The following is a 12,807-nucleotide window of genomic DNA, read 5'->3' as shown; positions in this document are numbered from 1 at the left end:
GGGGGCGGTGTGGTGGTACTTAGGGCACAGGTGGTGGGTGACACCATGGTGTGTGGTTTACAGGGCAGTGAGGCACAGGACACAATGTGGGAAGTGTGCATGGACATGTGGGTGTGTCACAATTAAGGAGCCTTGCTTGGCTTATGTCTTCATCCCCACTTCCCTGTCTGTGCCCTCCTGAGTGCTCCTGGCCTCCATTTGGAAAGGGGTGGTTTAAGTTCTTTGCACTAGCTATATAATTGCTGTTTCTCTGCATCTCAATTCCTTAGCTTTTTCATCCAGGATCTCCCTATGTAGTGTAGAAGATCTTCTCAGGTCATTTGTGTCCTGGAACCCTTGTCCTGATCATTTTTCTGTCTAACTTTGTTAGCTGTTCCTTAGGGCAGGAGTGAATTCGACCTATCCTAATCCATCTTCCCATAAGTCCTGTCTGTGGTTTTTATTTGCATTTCCCTAATAACTAATGAAGTTGAGTGTCTTTTCATATGTTTTTAAGACATTTGTATTTCCTTTTCTGGAAAGTTTCTATCCACGTTTTTTGCCCATTTTTTATTGAGTTGTTTGTCTTTTTGTTGTTGAGAGCTGAAAAGTTCTGACTAGTTAACTAGAAACTATGTTAGATGTCTAGAATAAATTGAACTGAATGCCAAAGGACAGATAGAGAGCAAAGCCAACCAACCAGAAAACCCTAGGTAAAGAGTGACAATGACCTCCAGAATAAACTAATCAGGGAAATCAAATCCTAGATACCAACAAAATATTACAAGTCATACTAGAAAAATGAAGGTAGGCCCAGTCAAAGGAACACACTAGCACTTTATAGGAGTTACCAGAGTTGAAGCAATCAATTAATGTTCAGACAAACATGCTAAGTCAATTAAAAAATCAGATCAATGAGATGAGGGAAGATATTGCAAAAGATATGAATGATAAAAAGAAAATATTGGGTGAACATGAAGAACTTGAAAGCTTGAAAAATGTCAGAATTTATGGGAATGAAAGGCACAATAGAAGAGATGAAGAACACAATGGAGACCAACAACAGAGGATTTGAAGAGGCAAAAGAAAAGATTAGTGAACTGGAGGACAGAACATCTGAAATCATACACACAGAAGAAAAGATAGGGAAAAGAATGGGAAAATATGAGCAGGATATCAGGGAATTGGATGATAGCATGAAGCACATGAATATATGTATTATGGGTGTCCCAGAAGGAGAAGAGAAGCAGAAAGAATAATGGAGGAAATTAACACTGAAAAATTCTCAACTCTCATGAAAGACATAAAATTACAGATGCAAGAGGCACTAGTGTACCCCAAACAGAAATAGTTCCAAATAGACCAATGCCACAACACTTACTAATCAAATTTTCAAATGTCAAAAAAGAGAGAATTCTGAAAGAAGCAAGAGAAGAGCAATTCATCACATACAAGGAATGTTTGATAAAACCACGTGTGGATTTCTCAGCAGAAACCATGGAGATGAAAAGCAATAGTATGATATATTTAAGACGTATCTTAAATATAAAGAGAAAAACTGCCAATCAAGAATTCTATATCTGGCAAAACTGTCCTGCAAAAATTAGGGAGTTTAAATTATTTTCAGACAGTCACTGAGAGAATTTGTGAACAAGATACCTGCTCTACAAGAAATACTAAAGGGAGCACTACAGGCAGATCGGAGAAGACAGGAGAGAGGGTCTGGAGAAGAGTGTAGAAATGAAGGCTATCAGTAAGGATAAGCAGAGAGAAAAGATAGGATATGTTATATCAGAATAAAGTCATGACACATGCAACAACATGGATGAACCTTGAGGACATTATATTGAGTGAAATTAGCCAGAAACAAAGGGCAAGTACGATATGGTTTCACTAATATGAACTAACATTAATGAGTGAACTTTGATAGTTAAAGCTGAGAACACAGGTTATCAGAGATAGAAAGAGTGTAGAGATTGGGCATTGGATGCCAAAACAGTATGGAATCTTCAAAAGAATTGATTGTAATGATCCAGAAATGGATAATACAATATAATCTAAGGGTAGCACAATATTATAAATATATTGAACAAAGCTGAGTGTGAGTATGGTTGGGACTGTATAACTTAGCCAACCTAGAGTAGACAATGATGGTGATTAAATGTATAAATATGAGAATGGTTTTACATGAGGAAGAATGAATGAATGTCAAAGTACAAGGTGTTGAAAATGGGATGGTGTTTTAGTTTTTTGATTCTGATGAAATGCGATATATCAGAAATGAGTTATCTTTTAAAGAGGGAATTTATTAAGCTACAAGTTTACAGTTCTAAGTCCATTAAAATATCCAAACTAAAGCATTCAGAGAATGATACCTTGACTCTAGAAAGGCTGATCTTGGAAGGCACATGACTTGCTTCTGGTTATCCTTTGGCTCCTGGTTTCAAACAGCTTCCCCAGGGATATTTTCTTTCTGCATGTCCAAATATCTCTGTGTCAGCTCTGAAGCTTTTTCCAAGATGATTTCCTCTTAAAGGACTCCAGTAAGTGACCCAACTTGAATGAGTGAGATACATTTCCATGGAAGCGACCAAATCAAAAAGTCCCACCCACAACTGGGTGGGTCACATCACTATGGAAATAGCTTAATCAAAAAGATCCTACTCAATAATATTGAATTAGGAATAAAGAAAATGGCTCTTTTTGGGGTATGCAGCAGTTTCAAACTGACACATTCCAACCTCTGGACCCCTTAAAGACATGTTCTTTCCATATACAAAATACATTCTTTCTGTTACAATATCACAAAGCCTTAAACCATTTCAGTAACAATACAAATACTATACAAAGTCAAAACCAGGACAAAATATTATCCAAGTCAGTTATAACCAGGGTCTGTCCCAAGGCAAAATTCTCCTCTGACTCTGGACCTGTAAAACTCAGAACAAGTTATCTGCTGCCAGTATACAAAGGAAGAACAGTCATAAGATAGATGATCCCATTGTCATGGGGGAGATTGGAAGGAAAACAGGGGTCACCAAACCCAAATACTTTTGAAAACCTGCAGGGCAAATTCCATTAGATTTCCAAGTCTCAGAGTCATTAATCCTCAGGGCTTTAGAAAGTAGGAGTCCCACCCTTTCCAAGGCTCTCTGCAGTGGCCCTGTTCTTTCCAAATGGTGGGGTTAGGGTTGAGCCTTGGAGAACTTTGGGAGATCACCTTTCCCTTGGCTCCACTCTCTCCAAGCATGTGGCAGCACCTAGGCTGTCATCTCTGGGATACACACTCAACCCCTTCAGAACAATGGGATGGGTTTTTAGAGGGAATTAATCATGGCACTACCCATTAGGCATGGCATCCCCAGCGAATGTCTTTTGCAGTTTGGAGGAGGGCAGCCTGGGCAGTGGTACCTACATCCTGAACGGTTTTATCTTCTCATCACTTGCCGAATATCTGATAAGAGTAGGGAAAATGGTGCACTTCTTGTGGTGTCTGTAATGAGAGAGACAGAGTCTCAATTACTGCCAGATGTGGGCTAGTGTAACCTGTAACATCTTTAGCATCAATTCATGCTTTGCCAAAGTACATACCCTATAAGTGAGGTCCACACCACTTAAGAATTCCTTTTGAGGAACTATCCACAAGGAAGATGTATGAGCTACTGAAAAAGACAAGGTTGAAATTTACAAGAGTTTCTGCCCAGGTGGCATTGTCTTGGCCAAAGTGATATCCCTAGGTGACACACAGTTCAACTACCTGCTGTCCACTGTCCACTGCTAAACATGAGCTAGGAGTGGTGGTGGCTCAGAGTGAATCACATGTCCAGACGGTACCCATCAGCTGATGTGAGATATAGTGCTCTAAGACCCACACTAAAGAATTCCAGATAGTGGCACAAGTGCAGCCTGAGTTTTTGCAGACCCAAGAAACCATAATTTACCAATGGAGGGGATTAAGCTGTTTCTCAGAGTACGTGCATGAAAGTAACATCAACAAGACATCATCTTTGTTAAAATGTGTGGGGTCAGCCTCAACCACCCTTAGAAAAATCTGCTGGAATTGTGTTCCGTAGGTGGAGAAGTTTTCTTCTAATTTTTTGTTGACTTATGAAACTTATTTTTTGGAGGCACCAGCAAACAAATTGTGTAATGTTGTAAATAACCTATTTCTCCTGACTGTCCTTATAAATGTATATTTTTTGCTGTGACAAAAGAGAAAGAAGAAGGAAAATGGGGTGGAAGCAAGGCCCTCCCTAATCCCTAAGAAATGTTCTCCACCCTCACTGAGGCCTGGGGAACCAAAACTTTTCCTGAAAATCGAGGCAGAAGGCCTGCCCTCTGCTGTCAGGGCAAACACACCATCTCCAAATGCGTGGGTGGGTCCACTCTCCTGGCCCAAGGTTTCTTGGCCTCAAACCTTAGCTTCTGTGGTTCTATCTTTGAAGTTATTTTTCCTTCAGTTTGTCCCTTTTAATCCAGACTGGTATCTGTTTATACAGATCCTACAAAACTCTTGTTGGCTTTCTATGCAGTATATAAGGATCATACCTATCAGACAATAGGACCTCCCACAAATCCTTTCTGGAAAACTCCATCTCCAAACCTGGCTTGTCCTATAATGGCTGACTGGTTCTATGTTTGGATAAATCCTCATATGGGGCACTGTTCTCTGGGGTCTTCCTTTCTGGAAGCCTGGAATTTCCCAGACCATCAGTTTCTGGTTTCTTTGTACCCAAGAGTTCAGTTCTCAGCTTATCTCTTTCCTGTGGTGTTTTAATATAAACTGCAAGGAGAACCAAGTTGCATTTCCCACATTATTTTGGAAATCTACAGCTGAATATTTCAGTTCACCACTTTTAAATTCTGCCTTCCGTCCAACACTAGTAGTCAATTTTGCCAAATTCTCTGCCAGTTTAAAACATGGATCACCTTCTTTCCAGTTTGCAATAACACATGCATTATTTCTGTTTAAGTCCTTATCAGAACTATCTTTAGAGTCTACATCTCTAGCAAACAGTCTCTTCAAAGCATTATAGGCTTTCTCTATCAATTTCTTCACAGTTCTTCCTGAATATTCCCATTAGCCATTTAAAAAGCCATTCCAACACATTTTATATTTGCAAACTGCAGCACCCTACTTCTCTGCTACCAGAATCTGTTTTAGTTTGTTGATACTTGACTTTGTTAGTGCTGGTGTCTGCTGGTCCTTTGGCTTCTAGTTCAAACAACTTCCCCAGGGGCATTTTCTTTCTGCATCTCCAAATATCTCTGTGTCAGCTCTGAAGCTTTTTCCAAAATGATTCCCTGTTAAAGGACTCCAGAAGCGATTCACCTTGAATGGGTGAGACACATCTACATGGAAACCATCTAATCAGCAGAACCCACCATCAATATTGAATCAGAATGAAAGAACATGACTTTTCTGGGATACAGAATAGTTTCAATTTGGAACAGATGGTATATGGAAGAAATACAGTCAATGCAAACTAGTGTTTATAATGATCAGAAACATTGTAATAGGCTTCCATTAATATAACAAAAGCAATATACCAAAGCTAGATGTCAATAAGCAGGGAATATAAGGGAGGGGTATGGGATTCTTGGTGTTGTTGTTTGTACTTTTTATTTTTTTATATTTTTTCCCCTCCTTTTCTTTCTTTACTGGAGAAATGGAAATGTCTTCTTATAGATTGTGATAGTGAATGCATACATATGTGATTATACTGGAAACTATTGATTGTTTACATAGGATGGATTGCATGATGTGTGAATAAAACTGCTTAAAAATAAATAGAAAGGTAAAAGTGTTGGAGAAAATGTGGAAAGAGAGACGTATCTATTCACTGTTGGTAGGGAAGTAGAATGGTACAACCCATCTGGAGAGCATTGTGGTGGTCCTACAGTGGGGGCTAAGTATAAGGTTGCCATATTCTGCAATGCTGTTATCAAGTATACACTTGGAAGAACTAAAAGCAGGAACATGAATGAACATTTGCACATTGGTGTTTATAGTGGCAGTATTCATGATTTGCAATAGATGGAGGTGGCCTAAGGGCACATCAACAGATAAAAGGAAGGGTGAACTGTAGTGTCTACATAAAATGGATTATTGAGTGGCTGCAAGAAGGAATGAAGTTGTGAGGCATACAACTAGGTGAATGAACCTTGAGGACACTATGTTGAGTGAATAAGCCAGATATAATAATGCCTCACTAATATGGAATAACTATAATGTGCAAAGTCTTAGAATTGAATTTAGGAGCATAGGTTATCAGGGGAAGGTTTACTATAAAAGTTCCTATATTGTAAGCTCTAACGGCAGACACATCTATTCCTGAGTTGTAACTGCTATTTTTAAATTCAAAGATGCTGAGCTCTTTCTGTATAACCTGGTCATTCCCTGGAGCCTTGCTTCTTGAAGATGATTGTATAACTATATATCTTTTATGGTGTGACTCTGTGATTGTGAAAACCTTGTGAATGACCTTGTGAATGACTTTATCCTGTGTATGGACAGATGAGTAAGAAAATAAAGACAAAAAAAAATTGTAGGGAGTATAGGGGATATGGGAAGTTTTTGGCTTTCTTTTTTACTTTTCTTTTCATTGTTTTCTTATTATTTTTGGAGTAATGAAAATGTTCAAAAATACATTGTGATGATGAATTTACAACTACATGATGACGCTGTGAACTATTGCTTATATACTTTGGATGATTGTTTAAAAACTTGTCTTGGTGCTCAGTCGTACTACTTTATCTCAGATTATGGGAAAAGCAATCTTAAAACATAAATGATATGATTAGGCCAATTGATGGCAAAAATGTGTCAAAGAAGGCTATAGGAACAAAAGTCTAGAAGTAGTTCCTGTAGAGCAAAGTGGTGAGAGAATTGAGTGATCCATATAAGGCCCATGCCAGATTTAAGATGATGATGATAATTTTGACAACACTGATATGATCACAGTTGACATTTATTGAGTGTTTGCTGTTTGCCAGATACTGTTCTGTTCATTTCTAGGGTATTAAGCTGATGAGTTGAACATTTTTGTTTCTTCATTTTCTATATGAAAGAAAAAGTGAGGCACAGCTTGTGCCTTAAGTCTTAGCTGTAGTTAGGTTGCGAGTGATGATTTAGTATTTCAATAAAATTAGACCAATCCATCACATTAAATTGATTGTAATTTAAATTGAATTTTTTGCATTTGTTTCTATTTAGTTTGTAAATTTTTTTTTTAACAGTTTAAGAACTATGGGTAAAGACTAGTTTTTATGTTTTAAAAATTTGAGTAACATGACAGAAAGAATTAATTTCAGGGCAGTGCAATGGTGGCTCAGTGCCAAAATTTTCACCTGCTGTGCTGGAGACCTGGGTTGATTCTCGGAGCCTGCCATGCCAAAAATAATAATAAAATAAATAATAATTTCAATTTTAGGAGTGATCGGTTAGAATTGCTTTTTCTCCTTTTGTCTTTAAAATGGGGGTCTATATCTTATGTTTGAAAGACACTGGGATGGAACATCATAAACTTTCTGTTCTACTCTGTCCTCTGCTGTTCTCTGTCACAGCAATATGGTGGTCTCTGTGCTCAGAGATTGGAATAGTGAGACACCCAACTTTTTTGATAGTGTTCTTCCATCAGTAAAATCTTTTTGAGCATACCTACAAATTTTGTTTATTTAAATTATACACTTGCACTATCATATTAATGTAGATGTTATATTAATATAACATGCACAAAAATTATTACAGAGATTAGAATATATGAACAGATGTTACATTATTTTCTCCCTACAACCTCTTGTGAACATCTAACTCACTTTTGAGACCAATGGTGCAAAAGACTAAGTATTATACTAAAATTTAGAAGACTCCCTTGTGTTCCTGGTTCTGTTGCCTTGGCCAAGTAATTTCTTTTTTCTTAAAATTTGAATTCATGGGCTGTTTTTCCTGATAAAGACGTTTTATAACTTTTTTCTTTCTTATAACACTTAGTCTAGGGTTATAAGTAATGACTTGTGTAATACTAATTGTAGGAGTTAGGATATTTCAACATAATTCTTGTTAACACCTTCCAGTTTCCATCATGATGAGTTAACTACTTGGATTTTTTAGCAAAGGATGTTCCCATGATCCTGAATATCCATGAACTATAGTTTAATTGTGAAATACGTTTGTGAAACATTGGATTAAACCAAGTTAAATGGGTTTCTTGAATGAGCTTTTAATATACTAATATGAAGTGTAAATCTCCAGGTGAAATATAAAATATATATTTCATGGGACTGGTGTTCCACAGAACATGCTTTGAGGAACCTTGGGTTTGAGAATTTTCTTGAAAACGATGTGGTATAGCAGTTAAAGACATTTGCCTTAGGGTCAGACAGACCTATATGTGACCTCTAGCCTTCACCATTTATTAGCTATGCAATCTTGGACAAATCACTTAATCTTACTAAGTTTTAGTTTTTACATTTATAAAGCAGAAATAATAATAATAAATGACTAACAGTTATTGAGCACTTCATTTAATCTTCACAGAAAGTATGTGAAATAGATTCTGTCATTATTTCTATTTTATACATGTGGAAACCAAGAAACAGAGATTATATAACTTTTCCAGGGTCACACAGCTTGTGAGTGGTGAAGTAAAAATATCCAACTCAGACAGTCTCTGTCTAGAGTCTGTGCTCTTATTACTCTATACTGCTACATTGTGTTGTAGTATGATGACATTCTATTGTATTCGTGGAGTTTTAGCACAGTGCCTCATGCATGGTAGGTACTCAACAAATGGTAGCTATTTTTGTTCTTTTACATGAGTCACTATGTTTTTGTCCCATAAAATAGCCTATAGTGATTGAAGTTAGAAAAACTCCACTGGAAGGCAAGTGTGGGGGAATGTCATGTAGGGTGGCAGGCATACCTACTTAAGCTTCTTCTCAGAGGGTTAGAGATGCTAGCTCTGGTCCCAAATCTGGCCAGAGTGTGCTTTTGCGTCCCCTTGACCAAGGGAACAACAAGAACTCCCACCAGGCAAGAAGAGGAAGATCTGAAATTCTCAGATCTTTCAGGGGTTTCTCTTTATACCCAGATGGACCTACATGAAATGTACTTTTCCCTTAGATCTATGGTCAGAATCCATTCAGAAGATTATGTTCTACACAAACAAAAATAAATAAACAGGCAAAGAAAACAACAGAAGAACCTTGTTTGACATGGAATTATCTGTACCATGAAGTAAAACAAGTTCTTTCAGGACACTAACTTAGGCACTTTCTAATTTAGGGTTAAGTTTCAGTCTTCATGTGGGTCTGATGTCATTTCATATACAGCTCCCACTGGGCAGTCATCAAATTTTGCAGCAGAGAGCACTTTATTAGAATTTCCACACAATGACAAAACCACTTAAGCAAGTATATGCTTTTTAATGAGGTCCTTTCCTCTCCTCCCAAACACAGGGTCTTTTTCTCTTCAAATTATCTACTCTGACGTGTGGGAAAGGAGAGAAAGGTAGGTGTTTCTGCCTTTTGGGGAGAATATAGGATCTTCCATTTAAACTTGCTCTCCTGTGTGTTTTGCTTTCTCGGTGTGTTTATATAAATATAAGAAGCCAGAAGCCTGTGAAAATAAAAATCATGAAGCTATCCATGAGATGTGCAGAAGCAGCCTCTGTGAATGATAAACAAGCTCAGCTGCAGGGAGATCTGTAGTCTGATATTCATTACTGAAAAACTTCCATTGGATGGACAGTTTGTCCGGATGAGTTAATTAATTTTAAGAGCTCTATGTCCTTTTAGAATATACCATTCCAGATTGGCCGAAAGCTTGTTTACTTTGAACATTCATCAGTAATTCTGGGTCAGCCTTCCCCTAGCATGGTTTGCTGTGGTGCCAGCTGTGTGTGGCAGAAAAGTTAATTAGATGTTTCTTGTGTTAAAAGGGATAAGAGTCATGTGGGGAAACAATACTCTTGCAAATAGTGGAATTGCCAGTACTCCTCTGGACTCAGAGGCATGAATGCACAGACTGGTCCATATGGATCCATGAGGAACTTGGGAGCTTTTTCCAAGGATAGCTTCTCATCTCTGTAAATGAATTTCCATTTCAGTGTACTAAAATTATTTAAACAAACTGTTCCTCTTGTGCAAAAGTTCTTTTTCTATCTCAGATTTACCCTGCCTTCTACGCCCTTGAGTTCTACTGTTACTCCCAAACCTTCTCTCATCACAGTGATTTTATTGAGCCTCCTCTTGTCTGAACTTCTAAGGCTGTAGGATATAATAATCATGCCATATTCCAGTGTGTTGTGTTATTTTCTGGAGTTTCAAGTGTGTTTAGTAGGTCTCAGATTTAGGTGAGGAATCACCTTGCAAGTGGGTAGAATGTGAAAGCCTTTTCAATTAATTTTTAAAAACATTCCCTTCTCTACCTCCTCCTCCATATCCTCTTTGTATTACCAACAAGATTTAGATAAAACTTACCAGTTTTTAAGTGTACAACTTGATGAGCTTTGATAAATGTATTCAGTTGTTAGCCACTACCGAAATTGATATAAAACATCTGTATTCCTCAAAAAGTTCCTTCTAATCCCTTTATAGTCAATTCCCTTCTCACCCCCACCCCTCAAGCCCCATCCCTAGGAACTACTGATTTGCTTTCTTTCACTATAGTTTTACATTTTCTAGAATTTTATTTAAATAAAATCATACAATGCATGGCCTTTTGTGCTGGACATCTTTTACTTAGTATAATGCTTTTGAGATTCATCAATGTTATTACATGCATCAGTAGTTCATTCCTTTTTGTTGCTGAATACTATTGTATTGAATGGACATACCACAATTTGTTTATCCATTTATCACCTGATGGAAATTTGGGTTCTTTCCAGTTTTGGGCTACTACAAATAAGGCTGATATGAACATTTGTATATGAGTCTTGGCAAGGACATATTTTTCATTTCTTTGGAGTAAATACCTAGAAGTGAAATTGTTGGATTGTGTAGAGAGTGTATTTTTAACTTTTTAAGAAATTGATGCACTTTTTTCCAGCCGTTTTGTGTTCCTGCTAGCAATGTATGAAAGTTTTAGTTGCTTCACATCTTCGACAAAGCTTGCTGTGCTCAGTCTTTTTAATTTTAGCTATTCTAGGGGGTGTGCAGTGATATCTCAGTGTTTTCTTTTCATTTCCCTATGACTAATGATATTGAGCATCGTTTCATGTGCTTATTTGCTATCTGTATATTTTGTTTGGTAAAATTTGTTTAGATCTTTTCTTTATCTTTAAATTTGTTTGTTTGCCTTATTATTGACTTGTTATAATTTTTATGTATTCTGATCAAGTCCTTTGTTGGATATTTGGTTTGCAAATATTTTATACCTGTTTCTAGTGTGCCTTTTCATTTTCTTTAAAGTGTTTTTTGAAGAGTAAAGATTAAACTTAAAAAAAATTAATATATGTAACATAAAATTGCCATTTTTACCATACAATTCAAAGACATTAGTTACATTTACAACATGTGCTACCATTACAAAAGTTTTAAATTTTGATGAAATCCAATTTATCAATATTTTGTAATACTTTTGTCTTTTTATGTCCTATTAAAAAATCTTTGCTGAATCCAAGGTCACTAAGATTTTTCCATATGTTTTCTTCTACAGATATATGGTTTTAGCTCTTACACAAACTTTCTATACAGTGTGAGTTAAGAGTCCAGGATTTTTTCGTATGGAGATCTAATTTTTCGAGCACTATTTGTGGGAAAGACTATTGTTTCCACATTTAATAACCTTAGAATCTCTGTCTAAAACTGATTGGCCATATACGTTTGTGTCTGTTTATGGATTATTTTTCCCCTTCTTTTGACCTATTTGTTTATCTTCACATCAATATCTCACTGTCTTGATTACTATAGCTCTACAGTAACTCTTGAAGTCAGGTAATATAAATTCTCCTCCTCTGTATTTCTCTTTCAAATTGTTTTGGCTATTCCAGCTCCTTAGTAATTCCATGTCAATTGAAGGATCAGCTTGTCAATTTCTATATAAAAGTGTCCTGGGATTTTTGTTCATGATCTTCATTAAATACTGGTGTGTAGTTTTCTTTTCTTGTAATGCCTTTGTCTAGTTCTGACATTAGGTAATACTGGCTTCATAAAATGAGTTGGAGTATTTCCTCTTTTCTATTGCCCAAAAAACTTAAAATCAGTCTTTTTTCTTTCTTAAAATTGAAATTACTAATTCTTAGTAGAATTGGCCAGTGAAACCATCTGGGCCTGAAGTTTTCTTGTTTAGAAGTTGAAAGGTTTTAAGATATGAGGTATTTGAGAGAAAGGGAAGTAGATGAAATGATTTTAAGTGAGTGTGCTTTATTGCCTGCACTCCCGGGCAGAGCTCACCGAACCCAAGGTGGAGTGAGGTGAGTCTGCGCATGGGCTTTGGCGAGTGCAGTTTTTAAGGGCAGGGGTTAGGTGATGGCATGGAAGGGGCGGCACATTAAACAAAGGGTTATTATGCTAGTGGGTTGAGCAGTGGGTGGTAAAGACCTTGACTGTAACGGTTCACCTCCCGTTCTGAAGTAACTTCATGAGTCCAGCCATAGAGCCCTCCCTTATACCCCTGACCTAACATAAGTTTTGTTTAAAATTTTTTTAATTTTAATTTTTTGCACCGACAGCCTCCGGGAATTGAACCTGGGTCTCTGGCATAGCAGGTGAGAATTCCGCCACTGAGCCACCAGTGCACCACCCATTTAGAAAGTTTTTAACTGCAAAATCATTAAAAAAAAATTGATACAGGGCTGTTCAGGTTATTTGTTTCTTCTTGTGTTG

General features: G+C 37.1%; 1 protein-coding gene and 1 pseudogene across 1 annotated transcript in view; both read left to right on the top strand.

Moving 5' to 3' along the window:
- The window catches only part of HPSE2 (heparanase 2 (inactive)), a 771,963-nt gene that overhangs the window by 39,391 nt on the left and 719,765 nt on the right, over positions 1-12,807 (top strand). The gene's annotated exons all lie outside the window — the stretch shown is intronic.
- LOC143653180 (exosome complex component CSL4 pseudogene) lies at positions 1,538-4,100 on the top strand (annotated as a pseudogene).

The sequence above is a fragment of the Tamandua tetradactyla genome, chromosome 13 (assembly GCF_023851605.1).
Source record: "Tamandua tetradactyla isolate mTamTet1 chromosome 13, mTamTet1.pri, whole genome shotgun sequence".
NCBI classification, from domain to species: domain Eukaryota; kingdom Metazoa; phylum Chordata; class Mammalia; order Pilosa; family Myrmecophagidae; genus Tamandua; species Tamandua tetradactyla.
This window is presented reverse-complemented; position numbering and strand designations above follow the sequence as displayed.